This window comes from Calypte anna, chromosome 1 (genome assembly GCF_003957555.1).
Source record: "Calypte anna isolate BGI_N300 chromosome 1, bCalAnn1_v1.p, whole genome shotgun sequence".
Lineage (NCBI taxonomy): Eukaryota > Metazoa > Chordata > Aves > Apodiformes > Trochilidae > Calypte > Calypte anna.
In genome coordinates this window covers 122,078,203-122,095,102 of record NC_044244.1, presented here as the reverse complement: position 1 = coordinate 122,095,102, position 16,900 = coordinate 122,078,203, and the positions used below count along the sequence as shown (strand labels likewise).

General features: G+C 41.9%; 1 protein-coding gene across 1 annotated transcript in view; it reads right to left on the bottom strand.

The window, feature by feature from the left end:
- Positions 1-9,097, bottom strand: part of SCML2 (Scm polycomb group protein like 2) — a 70,896-nt gene extending 61,799 nt beyond the window's left edge. The window contains exon 1 of the mRNA XM_030458557.1: positions 9,014-9,097. The gene's annotated coding sequence lies outside the window, so the exon portion shown is untranslated. The remainder of the gene's footprint in view (positions 1-9,013) is intronic.
- Between the last annotated feature and the right edge of the window lie 7,803 nt (positions 9,098-16,900).

Sequence of the window (16,900 nt, the reverse complement as noted above, 5' to 3'; positions counted from 1 at the left end):
GACCAACACACAATGCGACAGCAGCAGCAGTTCCCACTCCAGCTTCCTTAAGAAGGTAACAGGCACCAGTCACTGCCCAAACAAGTGGGAGTTTTTTTGAAAGTTAACTGCGTTCCTTCAAAGTTATTCTTCATGAATCTAGAATATTGGTTTCTTAAAAGCTAACCATCTGTTCATCTGTTATCTCTTAAATTAAAGATGAACTTTACGTTTTTTTCACAAGTCTTTAAGGGTCTGGAAAAAAGGCATTTCTGTGACACACAATACTTCCAAGACCCATTGAAAATTAACTTTCTGGCAAGTTACCTACTACCTAGACTCATTTAGTATACTTGACACAACAGAATCTACTTCCTTATTTCTGTAATAGATGGAATCAGTAAAAACCATGATACTGTGGCATCATGGTAGAAAAGTAAAACCTCAAAGGCTAAAAGAAAAAAAACTTACACTTGCATGAATAGAGGATTACAAAATGTAACACAAGCTTTGTAGTTGTAAAATGAGTATTATTTTGCATTACATGTATATGATTTAAAAAAAAACCCTAAAGATCAGGTCTTCTTTCATGTATGCACACAAATATATAATCAGTTGGTGTTCTGACAAGAAATTTGATCTAAGCTGGACTCCCTTTAAGTGCACATTCTTAAAAAAAAAAAAAGTTAAATTTTTTCAAGGAAAGGAAATCAGACTTCCATGTTTTCACATAGAAGAACTTCCAATAAGCTGGTATATCTCAACACCTCTACTCATTGATAAAAACAGAGGTAGAAGAGATAGGACTCTGTCAAATTCACAGGCTTTCAAAACAACAGATATTAGCTAGCCATGTGTACTATTACAACAACTAAGAAAGTGAGAAAGTCACTAACAGTGTACTGCTCACTATTTATGAAGTGATTAGCATAAACAAACTTTTAAGCTGTCAGCAGTAAAATACTGCCTGTAAATGTTCTGCTCTGTCTCCAGGTAAGTTTACGAACTGCTTTACAATATAAGCAACTGTAATTACAATAAGTCATACATTTCAAGACTACAAAAATCTCTCTGAACTCTCAAACCATATTAAGCTTATTATTCAGCACAGAGCAAGGCATTGTCTTTTAAAAAGGAGCACGAACATGGTTTAGACCAAATACTTGTTCCAAAAATTCCTGAAACAAGAAAAACTTTTAAGTTAGAACAGCTGAAAAGTGAGGTCTCCAAATTAAAAAGCATAGCTTGTATCGACACACAACAAAAACAATTTATGTCACGTAGATTCAACATTAACTAATTTGACAGTAATTTTAAAAATTCAAGTTTAGAGCTGCTCTGTGGCTACCAGTGGAAAATCGCTTTTCTCCTCTTACCCCCCTCCTCATCCTGCTTTAAAAGTCAGAAGATGTGGGGTTGTAAAAACCTGAAAAAGGAAATGGTATGTGTGAAGTCAGCAGTTCAGCAAAGCGGCTGACTGGCCATTAACAGCTTTAAATATTCTTAAAATGCCAGTCTTCCCACATGAAAGGGTATTTTAATGTTATATAAAATAAATCATCAAAAATACAGCTCCCAGTGCTTACATTTCTATCTTAAGTGTAGCTGTCAGTTTTAGTAGTTTACTAGTATATATTTACAGTAGCACAAGAGTTCAACAGATTGTTTTAACATTTTGGAGAATTCAATTTACTGAAACACCTCTGAGCTATTTTCCACTTCCCCCTTCAAGCCTCGAGTACTCTTCCTGAAAACATTCATCATCATTACTCAATCTGGCTTTGTTCAAATGGCTAACTCAAATTTCTTTCATAAAGCAAACTAATTAAATTATGCACCAGAAAAACCAAATAATTTTGAATGATTAGCACTGGCTAAAAGCTACATATCTGCACGAAATTCTTTACGCACAAATATATCTCCTCTGCCTTCAGCTCAGCCTCCCTTGACACAGAAGAGAGCTTGTGAACTATTTGTTCTGTGAGGCACTGAGCATACTTTCAGCACAGTGTAAATACAGCAGGTAAGGGAGAAAAGAAATTGCTGTTGCAAACATAGTAAGAGATGCCCAGATGCTAGAGATCCCTGCAGAGATTTTCTGTGCTTGTCTTTGGCATACAAGTAATACTACCAGCTTTAAAAGCAGCAGTCAGAGAGAGTATGTGTACATAAGTGGACAAGGGGGAAAAAGACAAGCAGAGAAGGGATGGCGGAAAAGGGATTTTACAGCCTCTTAAGCAGCTTCGGCTTCCTCCCACCTACACTGCCTCCAAACTTGAAAAGGGCTGTGAAAGCCTAGTTCAGATATGATCTAATAGAGCCCAATCCACATACCACATTACTGGTAAATGTATCCCTGTGGTCCAGATTTTTTCTTCATCCAACAGCATCTAGAGAAACACAAGTACTTTCAGCTTGAAGCTGAAGTCAAATAAAGCATACAATTTATTTATTTTCCACACTGAAGGTATGTAGAGTAGTCTTGGGACATTTCTGCATCAGATCTGTCTGCTGGCAGCACTCCAGATGGAGTCACCTTGTTCCAGACCAACACACTTGTCCTTCCTTGCTTCCACTCAATGCCAGCAGCAACAAACCTCTGCTATCACCTTCTTCCAGTGCTTGAAGTATTTACTTCACTTTCTCCACTTGAGAATCCAAATGATATAAGGCTGCCTGGGACTCCCTGCTGCAGTATATTAACTAACACAGAATTTCCCTCACTGCATCAATCCACTGTTGCAGCACACCACAGCATAGCCTGGCTTCTACAGAGGAACAACTACATGCATCTCACATCCTGGTGTCTCACCAGGACACAAATTCAAACCAAGCAGAACTAAATAAATCCTTAATCCTGACAGTTTCCTCTTCCAAGGGATGTTTCTGAAGGGAGAAAACCCCATAGGTTTGTTGTTTTTTTCTGCCTGTTTTTTTCTGTTGTTTTTTCCTGTCCAGGAACACCTACATCCCTGCACTGGGTTCACCTGTGTTGCTGGTACGACAGCTTTTGTTTTCCAACTTCTCATTTCTCTAACTAAAAAGAAAAACACTTTTATAAACCCCTCCCACATGGGAAGGGTTTCCCCACTCAGTATCCTCCACTCAGATACTGCCATAAATATTTGTCCATCAAACTGGACAAGCATTCATAAGGACCATTCACCGCTGCTAGACATTTCTGCAGCTAACACAGTGCTAGAATTAGACAGCTGCAAATGCTCAGATGTAGTATTTACTGCACTATTCAAATATGGAAAAAGGCAAAATGCCCAAAGCATTGAGAACATCCACATATTTCTCTTACCCACTTCCCAGAACTTTCCTATTATGAAAATAAAAAAATGGGTGAAATAGCACATAACAGGGCAACCACCTTCACCTCTTCCTCAGCATGGCTGCACAGATGTCACTGGCTGCGTGCAGCTTGAGCTCAGGACAGAGCCAGAGCATCTCCCTTTCTGCTACTTCTGGAAATCAGAAAGCAATTTGGAAGAGATCCCCACTCCTTCCTCCATCCAGTGCTTACACCATTAAGCACCAGAGACTATTCAGACAAGTACCTAGATAGCATTTTCCTACAACAAGGTGGAAAAAAATAGTACATTACACCAAACATACCAAAGTTTTCAGCTATTTGTAACACTGTTTATTTTGTGATTAAAACAAGTATATATCTTCTGACCTGTCCAGAAATCAAAGTTCTGCCTCTTTATAGCAATGCAGTACAGGGTGTACATACAAGAGATTTGGTATGACAAGTGCCATCAAATATGCTACAGCACTTAAAATCCCCAAGACCCTAACAGATGATAGTGACAATAAGGAGTTCCACCAGGTTTAGCAGCCCTTTTCACGTTCCTCCATATTCAAGACTCACTTTTACAAACCGTGCTTTTTAAATGGGCTTTTAAAAGTGCCCCAAGGATTGCACTCCTTCCACTAAATCTTTCTGCATTAATCTCTGATAGATTCCATACAGTACATAAATAGTAGCACATGCTTCATTTTAGGTATGCACCTCATTAAAATGGTGCTACCCTCTCATAGGTTTTATAAACTTCAGATGCTCCCTGAACTAATGTATGCTAGAGATGATGAAAGGCTCAACCTCATCTTTGCCCTACACTAAAAGGGGTATCGCATTACCTTGAGAAGACAACAGACCTAGATTGCCATCAAAGAAGTTCAAACCTTTCATGAGAAGACAGAATTCCCTTGGTATCTTAAATATTTGACCTGATTTGTGAAGCTGAAGGTCTAGAATCAAATTATTTAACCAGGATACCTACCTTTAATGCACTGTCATACTTGGTTTAAGATTTCCTCTGTAGCTGCTCAGAAAATATACCAATTGTGGATAAAATAAGCAGTCCAAAACAGCGTTCATTCTGAAACTACATATAATGTTATTCTAAGAAATTTTAAAAAAGGAGTACTTTAGGAATAGTTTGGATATAAGATACGTAGGCAGCATCTTCTCTGTGGAGCAGAAGGGCCACGCTCCTGCTAACACATGGAAGGACACTAAAATGCTGCTAACAGTTTCAGTATTTCAGAAAGACTTTGGAGGTAATTCTGAAAGGCAGGAAGAGAGTACATGGAAGAAACCCAGTAAGCACACACTTAATATTGCACCGACTTGGATCCAAAATGATCAGCTACTACCCCTAAAGCAGGTGCCTTTGTTACAGCCCAGAACTATGAATCGGTCGTGAATCCCCAGTGCTGAAATACGAGAGACATGTAACTCACCTTCACAAAGAAGCAGTGAATCCTGCTTCAATCCATTTAAATCTAAGATAAGAAAATACTGAATTTCTTTGGTCCTATTCCAAGTATGTAGAAACTAATGCAATTACTTTCTGGAACAGAGATCTTGGGAGGAAAGCTTTCTCAGCCCTCTTCCCTCAGCCCCTGCTGCCTATACACATCAAGCCTGCTGGCAGGTACGTAAAGCACACACATATGAGAACACGATTCACCCAGAAATATACTCTTAAAAGAGACTACTACTCATTTAAGGACTTAACTGCTTCATTTGTTAGAGGGTTTACCTGAAGCAAATATATTCCCTCTACACTTAAGACATCATAAGCAAAGCTGTCATACACAGTACCACATGTACTTCACCACTAGCAGTCACTGCTACAGTACAAAAATAAACTTTACTGCACAAAGCCAATATAAAAGCTTCCTACCGCTACACCAAGATATCACCAAATTATAGAAGCCTTGAACCTTAAAAGAAGTCTTCAAAGGTAGCACACAAATTGTAATAGTAAAACACTGTAATGTATCAGAACACAAATCACAGTAAAAATGAGTCTTTCACCAGATCATTTTGGCATGTTAACAAATACTCTGGGACTTCAAATTACACCAAGCCAGCTGCCAGTCAGAAGTATTTGCAAAAATATCAGGACTGCTACATGTAAAGAAAACACCTGTAACATTCCAGTACAAATAATTTTCTGTTTCTGTTGTTTCATATTTACAAGTTGTTCTACTGAGCCTCAACAACTATATATGGGATTTTCTGGCTTTTCCCATCTGTTAAAAAAATCTCAGAGTTCTGGGCTGATTATGTTGCATGTCTTGCACTTCAAGGAACACAACCACATAGTCCTTTTACATTTAAGATTTTAATCTCTGGAAGAAGTAACCATGGCTGGGTGCCTAGGGCTATTTCTTTCAAATGGGAACACACAGAACTTTAAATGTCCCACAGATGGAGAGGTCAAGGAGTTGGTTAACAGTCTCCCTTGTGTAGACTACTTTAAGCAGTGTCCCGGTTTGTACCTCTAGTTTGTTCTACTAGAAATACAACAGAAGACTGTCAAGTGCTACTTTCAAAGTTTATCTTGAACTATGCAAGAGTAAGTGTGTATTTCACCCATCCTTGTTTGAGGCAGATGTGTCCAGATGAGCAAGAAAGCCAGATGCCATGTTCTGGACAGTTACTGATAAACATCATTTCCTGTTTATAATGTTATTTAATAACAAGGGATAATTACTGTGAACTTAATTTCTTCCTGTACATCCACTTCATTATGGAACAATTGAAACAGTTAAATGAGTAAACTGGGCTTTCTTGCAGCTCACAATCCCACTGGAATAGTAAGAAAAGAATGAGGCAAAATCATGAGGAAGACACCTGTGGACAAAGGGCAGAAGGAGCTATCAGTGTTTGCTTCAAGTTTTTTCACATTCTCTCTTCCTCAGTTAAGCCACAAATGTTGTTTTATATGCAACTTTCCAACAGATACTGGAGTAAATGCTACACATTTCACTCTAGTGAAAATTACATTAAATTTGGTTTTGTAAAGGAAACACTCTCCGATGCCTCTTTTGAACTGAGGCAACCAGCCCAGAAAACAATGCCTCTGCCTCATGTGAGCACAGTAACTGGACACAGCAAGGACAGCTGCAGCAAAGGAGAAAAAAAAAAAAAAAAAAAAAACAACAACAAAACTAACGTCTGCACATTCGAAATAAGAATATACATAGCCTAAAGAAACATATTTTAGAGGACTGTCATTGCTTCCTCCCTGAACCTGCTTACATCAAGATCAATGTTTAATATAGGACCAAATTTTAAGAACAATCGACACATTTGTGTACCCACATAGCTTATAATTAGTGTGAAAGCAGTTTATATTTGCAGCTGTAACACGTAATCAAAAAGCTAGTATTTGTTTTTTCTGAATCTTAACATTATTATGCAAATATAATACCAAGCAGCATGAAAGATATTACACAACTAGTACTACATTATCACTGAAAAATTATTACATATTTACACCAAAAAGAAAGCTATCGCATCAAATCCACTTGCTGAGTTTCAAACAAAATCAGTAAAGATTACTTATCAAGCGAAACCATTTTATGATTCTAGGATTACTTTTGCATTCAAAACCAGACCATGTTAAAGTTAAAAGCCATACAAGTATTTCCAGGTCTCAACTTCAGTTTTATCAGACATTCTTCCCCGTTTTCTCCTGCTTGCATTACTGTTAAACTTCTCACCAATAAATTGTCACCAAGAATTGTCCACAATGTGCTTTTTCTGCACATCAATTCAATACCATCCTTAAATAGTACTTACGTTTTATGATACCCTAAAGGAGAAAACCAGCTCCCCCTGCCCTCAAGCACACAGCCAGGTTGTACAAGTAATTTCTCCTGATAGACTGCCAGCAAACTCTCTCACATGGGCTGTGGGCTGCTGCAATCTGAGCAGCACATGGTAGTGGCCCGTGGAGGTCCAGTACACCACATCACATTCACTCCCCTGCTTATTAGCTGATGTTAATATGACAGCTTAAAACATAAGAGTAACACAGCAAACTTCCCTGACATTACTCTTCCCATCTGCAGTTGTTACTGACCCTCAGTGATTGCCTCACTATCTCTGCCACTTCCAAACACTAAGGTGCACTATGAAAGCTTTCAAAATCCAAAAGTTTGACTGCTACACTAAATAATAAAAAAATTCATAACTAGTCAAATTTCAAGAGCTGTTTATAAGTCAGATACTCGACGCTCTGAAAAGCTACTATCAAAAGTACAAAGTCTATGCTTTTTAAGTTTTAATCACCAAGGATGTTAGAATACGTGTAAGTCACAAGTCTATGTTATTAGAACTCACTAAGACATCAGCATTACACCTCTTTGTTACATGCTTTAGGGTTATTTTTTGCTACCTCCTATACCCTAGTTAGAGAGAAACAGCAAATAACTGTAGGTTTCAACTTTAAATTGCAGTAACAAAATATTTTAAAAAAACACTTAAGCAGTGTCTATTTCTAAAGAACAACTGAGCCTAAAGTTTAACTGGAATATGTGTTTAATTACTACAGCACTGCAACCTGCTTTGCAGTTTTTCCCAGCAGCTAAAGGCAGCAATGATGCACAATACAGTAAGAACAGAACTTTTCATTCCTCTATATATGTACTCAGTTAAACTGCAAGGAAAACGTGAACAGTGCCGCGGGGAATCGCAAGCCAGCAAATGATACCCACCCGGCCACCCTTTCCCCGCGCAGTCGTTCAGCAGCACCCCTGCCCCCTTACCGAATACAAGGAATTCCGCTTCGAATTACGGAATTTTTAAGTCGTAGCCAGCTTTTTTCGGCCTGACAACCATTTCGCAGGACCCGGCCAGCCTCAGCAGTCACCAAGTAGAAAGGAGCGGGGCAAGCTCTGCCCTGCCGTACAGTCCCACCGTCCCGAATAGGAGGGCGCGGACCCACCACCCCCGCCGCCGCGGAAAGAGGCAGCGGGACCGCCCCGGCTAGGGGAGGAGAGGCGTGTCCTGCCCGCTCTCCTGTCAAACACCACCCGCCGCTTGCCCCGCTGCTCCGGCGAACGGCAGGGAGCGGGGCCCATCCCGGGCGCAGCCCCGCCACGGAGGCACCGGCGGGACGGGCAGCTGGCGGCTGGGGGCAGCGTCAATCGCTCCGCCGCGCAGCTGCTCCGGGCCTCTCGGGGACCTCCTGCGCAGCCTTTGCTCGCCGGGGCTCCTGCTGCTTCGGAGCCTTCAAGCTATCGCCTAGGAGAGCTTTGTTGATGCTGAGAGGCAGAGCAGCCTCGCTCCGATCCTTCTTGCCCGGGCAGCGGCTCCTTCCCCGCCGCCCTCGCAGCTGCGCCCCTGCTCCAGAGAGCGGCGGGGAACGGCGGGTCCCGCCGCACTGGGAGTCGAGCCCGCCGAAGCGGGGAGCGGGCAGATCCGAGAGGCCAGGACGCGGCAACCGAGCACAGGGTTGCCCCGGGCGGACAGGCTGCAGCCTCCAGCGCGGCGAGGCTGGCGGAGGGCTGCAGCCAGAGACACCCCGAAAAGAAGGAAAAGGAGAGGGGCCGCGCCTGCTCTCCCTCCCCTACGGTGCTCGGTGCGGCCACGGTGGGCGAAGGTCGGATTGGGAGCCCAGGGAAAGGGCACGACCCCCGCCTCGCCCCTCTTTTCTCCCCTTTCTCTCCCTGCTCCTCCTTGCCCCTGCCCGGCGCTGCGGGAAGCGCCGCCGCCGCCACTCACCGGGCGAGACGTGGATCCCCCGGTGGCTCCCGCGCCTGTCAAGCGGTTCAAGCCGTCGCCGCCTCACGCCGCCGCCATGTTCTGGGGGCGCCGCGCATGCCCGGCAGCGGCACCGGGGGCGCGGGCCTGCCCCCCACCGCCCCCCTTCCGCTCCGCCGCGGGGGGAAGCGGCGGCAGCGGCAGCGGCAGCAGTGCAGGAGGAGGCGGTGCGGTGCCGGGATAACGCATGCCGCTGGGCCCCGGGTTGTCGACATCTAGGCATCTCGCCCATACCTGTGGGGCACGGACCCGCTCGACTCGGCACGTTAGGGACCGAACCGCCCCGTCCGGAGGGGCCGAGAGGCGGCTTCGAGCGCAGGCATGGCCGGTCTCTTCCCGGTCTTTCCCCTCCGCTCCTTTTCCGCGGTCCTGCCGCGTTCAAACTCGGCGCCTCTCAGGGTGAGGGGATCTCCTGGCTCCCCTGCAGCCATCTTGCGGTGGGGCAGGCGGCGCCCCCCGCCCAGCTCTCCTTCGCCTCCCGTCTCCGGGAAAGCGGCCGCTGGGGTCTTCCCCACCGAACACCCCCATCCCCGCCTGCCGCGCCGCCACATCCCTCCATCCCCGGGATGCGGCGGGAAGGGTTGGAGCGCGGCAAGGTCTCGGCTGTCGTGCTCCCGCGGAGCCGGACCGCCTTGTGAAGTGGGGGGAAATTGCCCCACCGCAGGTGCTGTGTGGAGGAAACTGCGGTGCTAAGGAGTAGACGTCTGGAAGACGCGTGAGGGACTAACGAGGCAGGGATTCCCGCTAGGAAACGGGAGGCACCCGGTGCGATGCTCTACAGACGCATCTCTGGTTGCCGGCAGCCGTATCCGTGCGTGCTACCTGTCCCGTCTGTGTCAAGGTTCGCACACCGAATTAGCTGACCACAACTGTATAAAGCGTATTAAAATCGGTGCGCATCAACTTCAGAAATTTTACAGTTATAAGATGTGTTTGAAAGTCCGCTCCTGCGTTTTTTTAGGGAAGGGTACATTGCCGGTTTGTAAGCTCTGGGAATTCTAGTTCAGCCCTCAAGAGTTGTGTAGGTATAATTTATATCGAAGTGGTGAGAAATCGTCTCTTAAATACTACCAACATTGGGGGTTTTCAGTGCCCAACTTTCATCTTCGCTACTTGCATCCCTTGAATTTTTTAATTCAAAACCAAACTAATGTCATGAGAGTGAGATTCTGGAAGTTATTTTAAAGAAGAAAAGAAGAGAAGAAGGAAATCGAAATATATTCACAAAACCCTCAAACTTGTATATGAAAGTGAAATTCATACAGCCCACTTCAATATCCTGCATACACTGGAAGTTACTACTAATAAATTATTTTAAGCATTCCCATAAGTAGTAAATGGTTCTTTAGAAAGGAGGAATATGAGCCCTTGCCATAAATTTTAGGTTTTTAATATTTAAACATGAGTGAAATGAGTAAAAATATGTTTATCCAAGTGATTAAAACCATACAAGTGAAATATAAAGAAATACTGAAATATGCTTGCAGAAAATCTTTCTAGCCAAGTGTGGTATGCTTATAACCAGTGCAGACTGATAATGCTTAATTTGAAATATTTTCCCCTTTCTGTCATATTGAACTTTGCAGGAAAATGAGAAATCAGATGGATATAGAAATGTGCCAAGTGTCACAGAGTAAGTCCTTTGGAGACCTGGAGGAAAAGAAAACATATTTTCAAAATATCCTTTAAACCCAAGCCAGTGCTAGGTATTATATCTGAGGAATTCATTCCCTGAAAGCTGTCGGGATACCATACTGTTGGTTTCTACATCTGTGGCTGCAGAGCCTGTCAAACATGAACACCAGTTCATGCAGGATGCTACCTGCTCAATTTTTCCCAGGGGGCTGAAATCTGGAAGCTCAGCCAGTATCTGCTGCCTATACCCCTGATGTGGTGAAACAGTATAAATAGCAGACCTAAGAACAAATATGTACAAGATCACAGGTGTATCACCAGTAAAAAGAGAAATAGAATAAAGCTTACAACACTGTTTTCTAATCTAGGAGCCAAATGGGTCCATAATGCCTTCACATGTGTCCTTCACCTACCAGTTATAGCTCACATGAAGGAAACAATTTACAGGATTATTAGAAAAGGATTAAGTCCTGCCTTCTTCCATTTTCCAGCAGAATGCTGAGCTTGTTCTCTAGTGACTCAGCCATCATCTTTAATTTCCTTTTATAGGTATTAAACTGAATTATTTGTATCAGAAAATTAAGCAATCTGTAAGTTTTCAGTGATCTTCACAAAAAGGGATAAGTGTGTGCATATATATGTGTAGATATGTATGTATACAAATATGTGTGCATACATCTATGTTGCTTCACAGGTTTTTTCAGGGTGGTTCCTTGATTTTTAGAAGAAGCAACATCATCAAAATAAGAACAAGGCTTTTCATGGAGGTAGACTCCAATGAATGCACACCAGCCAGTATTGTGTTCTAGGTGCTTCATAGAGACACAAAAGATTTCTAAGATCTTACAGTTCCTCAAAGAAATAACAAAGTGTAAGTAAGTAAAGTATCCATGCAGAAGAGGTAAGTGGCACAGCAAAAGATCAGCCTGGCAGCTACAAGTTCTTCCTGAACCTCAGGAATGAAACCTCCAGAACAGTCAGAGTACTTGGGAGAGTTACAGAAATCTAGCCCAATTGTGCAGGGAGGAAATCAGAAAAGAGGGCAGAAAATGAGACTCAACTGGGAAGAGCTATCAGAAGCAATGTGAAGTAATTTTAAGTACATTACCAGAAACAGAAAAGAATCAAGCACATGATTATTCCAGTATCAAGCAGAACTGGAAAGTTTTTGACAGACAAGACTGAGAAAGCCAAGCGTCTTAGTATTTCTGTGCCTAATTTTGATTACTTAAAAAAAAAACTATCTGGCATTACTCATGCTTGAGAAAACAGATGGATTTCAGTCTTGACTGTCAAAGGACTAAACAAGAAATTATTCAGACAAAACTTGCTGTTTTCCCATCAGCTTGGCTTAAAGGACTGGCTGACCAAATCTCGCTACTGATTATCTTTGAGAATTTAAAGTGAAAGGATATTCCAGGACAGAAAAGGACAGACAGTCTTGTTGAAAGGAAAGAAGGAAATAGGAAATTAGATACCAGTCTATTTATTTGTAATCCATCTACCAATCTTTTTCTTTCTAATTTATTTCAGTGCCAGCAAAGATAATTGAGCAATTAATCAACCAATTTTTAAGCACTTTTATACACAAGTAACAGGCAGCCCAGCTTTGTCAAAAACAAAAGATGTCAAACAAACCTAATATCTCCTGCACAAAAGTAAGAATCATCATCAACGAAGCAGAAATATTGGCTGCCTAGTAAAAATTTTGACATGGTTTCATATGATATTCTTTTAAAAAGCAAAGGAAACAAAGTAGATGAAGATATTCAGGGAGCTAAGTGTCAGTAGCTTGTTGTCAGGATGTTACTGAACTCAGCCATGATTCAGAAAACACCTTTACATACGTGCAGAGGACACAAAATCAGGAAGCTTTAGCATGCTGGAGGACAGATGAAGGATTTAGAAATATTTTCACGCTGGAAAGTGGGTCTGAAAAAACCGAGGGTACTACTCATCACTACTGGATGGAGGCAGATACAATCAGCTATACAAATACAAACAGGGGAAGTTCTGGGTGATTTGCTGGAAAGAAAAGTTGTAATTACAAGAAAAAGAAAAAAATATCTGGTTATGAGAATCACAGGCTATAGACAAGGTGACAGTGTCACAGAGGTACAATGAGAAAGTCAACCACATGAAACAGTACAGAAAGAGAAGAACAGACTTTGTGAAACAGCTCAATTTATATGGGCCTGACAAAGTTCTGCATCAGTGGCCTGTCTGCCTTCAGTAAATATGTAGTACATGAATCGAGTAGAAAAGAACAATTTGAATGATTAGTTATCTAGGAAATATGTTTTGTTAAGGAAATTGTGTAAGAAAAAAATAAACAACCTTAATCTGGAGGTGGGAAGCAGAAGAGAAAAAAAGGAAAGTATCAACTTCCTCAAAAAAAAAAAAAAAGAATTTTGTTGCTTCTGCAATGAGCATACTGATAGCTTCCAAAAATAAATTGTTTCAATACGAACTTTAAACTGCCTTCATATTTTCTGAGTCTTCTTCTTTAGTTTTCACAACATGATTGCCCTGTGTAAAGAAGTATATTACAGTTACATGAGAGGATTTCACTATCTGATTAGAGACATGATTTAGACATAAATAGGTCTGCCTTCTACTCTTGGTTATGTGAATTTAATAGAAATTGTAGATTTTTATCTGATGGCAGGGTAACATTTTGTTGGGAAAGAACATTTTGTTCTTTCCCAAGAATGAAGTTTACCTTTTTCAGAACAGCCTCAGAAGTCCTTCAAGTGTGACAATGGTGTATTCTTGTAACATCCTTTTTTTAATCTTTTTTATCCTTTTCTGCTTGCTTGTAGGAAATGCTATCACCTCCTCCACAATTTTTAAAATGCGTAGATTAAGAACAGGAATAATTACAGGTGACAAGTGTAAAGGATACTCACTGAAGCTGTATTAAGTAAAAATATTCAGACATGCTAAAGCATTTCATGCTATACTGCTACATGTTTAGATATGCAGGTAGGAATGGGTAACACTGAAAGAAAAGGATCTATGTTACTCTCATTTGCATGGCTGCAAACTTGAAAATAACTTCTCAGAGGTAGAGGAAGCTCTCAGAAATAAGTAGGAACTGAATATTCACTACATGACTTGTTAAAACATTTTGCTGTATTAGTTAGAAATTGGTTTGTAGGGGAAAAGCAGTGAGGAACCAATTTCACCTGTGATAGACTTAAGCTATGGGTAATCTTTTGGAAGGACAGTGATTAAAATTGCTCCAGCAAGTGAAAACTAATTTGCTTTCTTTGGTTTTTTATTATTTAAGCTGTGTGCTTTTCATGCAGTGAGAAGCAAAAAGAAGGAAAAAATTACTTAGTCCCAAAATGTTGGGGACTAAAAGCTGTAATAGATTCATAATATTGAAAAAGATAAAATTTGAAGTGACGAGAGGGCTTTTTTCCTGACACTGATCAGGTTCTCTGGAACTTCAAGCTGCCTCTTGGTTGGATAAATAATACGCAGGGCTGGATAGAAAATTGTTTTTCCTCCTCTATGAATTTTCCATTTCTATGGTATTTTTTCCATAGCTTAAATATCAAATCCTGAGCATGTTCATGAGCTGACCAAGTGAAACTGTTTCAGTAAATGGAAAAGTTTTTTTTCTAAATACCCCATTTTGATGCTATTTTTTTATTCATTCATTCATTTATGTGACATTATATTTCAATTGAAATGTTACTAATCAAATGTTGAGTTTGGTTTGGTTTTTTTTTTTTCTTGGACGTAGGGATGGCAGCAAAATGATTCCTTTACTGGAAACAACTTCAGTAAAGCAGAACTACGTGTGTAGATGTGTTACAAAGCTGTCCAACTAATCCAAAACACATGAATAAAAGGAGAGAAAGTACTTTATGGAATAGCAACAGGAGTTTTGAAATAAAGCAGCAGCACCAGGAAACAAACTTTCTATTTCTGAGTCATAATAATCCAGATCAATGATTTGTATTAGGAGGTCAAATGCAAAAGCTATAACACACATCCTAAGTCACTAGTCCTGGTGCATTAATAGATATATTAGTAATGCACTTGACCCAAATTCCAATTAACTTTGCAACAGTTAAAATTTGTTGTCATTTCTTCTCATTCAGTTGAGGCACTCCACAAAACATTATGGAAGGTAGCACAGCTTATTTCTTTTTTCTCTTGATGCAGGTGGTTTCTCTGCCTATCAAAGGGTACTGCAAGCTTCATCCAAGAGAAGGGTAATGAATGGTTGAAGTCTTTAGTTACCACAGAGGAGTTCTGGCTCCAGGTTCACGTTTTGGCAAACGCAAAGAAAGTCTCTTAAACCTACCAACTTTTCTCCTTAGGGTGGTCTTGAAAAGTGAAAAGGAAACTCAAGTAAAATAGAGCAGTGTCTTCCCTAAGAGTAAGAGCAAACAAGATGAAGTGTTAGTAATCCTTGCGTTTGGATTCAGCAGCTGGTGCTAACACTGCCATGTTTCTGATTTGGATCAGTCACTGCTTATCCCAGCAATCTGGGGGGGATCATTGCCCAACATCCATGCTTTTCCAGATCCCCAGGATTGTCAGTGCCAAGCACATGGTGAGGGGAATCCATATGGCAGGGACTGACAGCTCTCTTGGTGATTAACAAAAAATAAAAATCCATCTCTTTCACCTGTGGGAAAGCTTTGAGAAAATGATCAAATTTAAGCAAATGCAGTGTTGTTCCCCAGTATTTTTAGACAATGTGGTACAAACATACAGATGAAGGGTAAATTTCTCTCACCTGCAGCCTTTACACCTTGTGATCCCACGGCTTCCAAGCCCAGTACTGTTTCTGTGATTTGCCAGTTGCTATCGATAGCTCCCTGACATTTTCTTTTGTCTCCTTGCCCCACTGGCACCTATCAGCAGCCTCCTGTGGCTCCTCAGCTCTGCTGGCACAGGGTGGAAGCAGAAAGGGGCCAGGATGGTGAGGGAGCCCAGCTGGCAAGCAGAGAGGGGGAAAAATCCAGGACAAGCTGGCCACCACTTGGGCTGCCTGGAGGGCAGGGCAGCAGCTGTGACCTGGGGGAGCCAGGGAAAGAAGCTGCTCCACTTGGTGATGGGATGTTCAGTTCACTCTCAAATGATTCAGGCTTCTCAACTACAGCTGTGTAAGACCTGTTTGTGCTATACCCCTTGGTCACTATGCCCTGGGTGAAATGCAGGTGTCAGGGAGTATTATGGGTAGGTGACTGGCTAACTGCTAAATCAATGTGCTGCCTAAAAATAAACTGAAAATTGTGCTTTTCTTGAAGCCAGGAACATCAGAGTGTTTGAGCCACACTGCTACATTTTTCAATTAGTACCCGAGGACCAAAAGAAGAATTAACTGATAATACTTAATTATCAAAACACCTTTGAAAGTTTAGTTTCAAGTCATATATTGTTTGGCAAGATGTGACTGACCACGTATACCCTGAGAGACCACCGCAGGCACGAATAATATGACAAATGCCATTCTTCATGCAAGCAGCACTTATTTCCATTTCAGTGGAGTGAAACTTGAGATGCCAAAGTGGTTAATCCTGTTCAGAACTACCGTCAAGTTTGAGATCTGTCAACGCTGTGCTTTCCAATGATGACAGTGGCAGTTTGTTTGCGGCTCTCCGCTTGCCAGCTCATGAATTGCCAATACCCTCTGCTTTCCTTACAAGATTATTCCTTGCAAACAGAATAGCTTGGTTTACATAAAGCGCCGTGTCATTTATCTAGCTTCTCAATCATTTATTTATTAGACTAATTTAGCAGACTACTTTAGTTTATTTGGCTATATTAGGAATAGTTGCTTCTGCCCTCGAGTGCTCAACATCAGAACCACATGGGCACTGGTGGCACGCAGGGGGCTCTGCAAGGCACAGCTTTTGGGGGACAGAGCCCCACCAAGCACAGAAGACCCCAGGGTGTACCCTTGCTGCTGGAGAGCATGGAGGGAGAAAGAAAGGGCAGCTGGCTGGGAAAAGGGGTAGAACAAGGGCCAGGAGCACCAGCAGCAGCTGCCAGCACCTCTATCTTTTTCCTTTGTGCAAGGAAGGAGTCACCTCCTGCTACCAGTCCCCGTCCTCTGGGGCTGCATCTCATCTGCACAGTAATGAGAGACCAAGAGAGGGAAAGACAGGGAATGCCTCAAGCTGTGGAGCAGAATTAGAGTGCCCAATGTAGCCACTCATTAATATTCATAAGAAAGGATTATTTTTC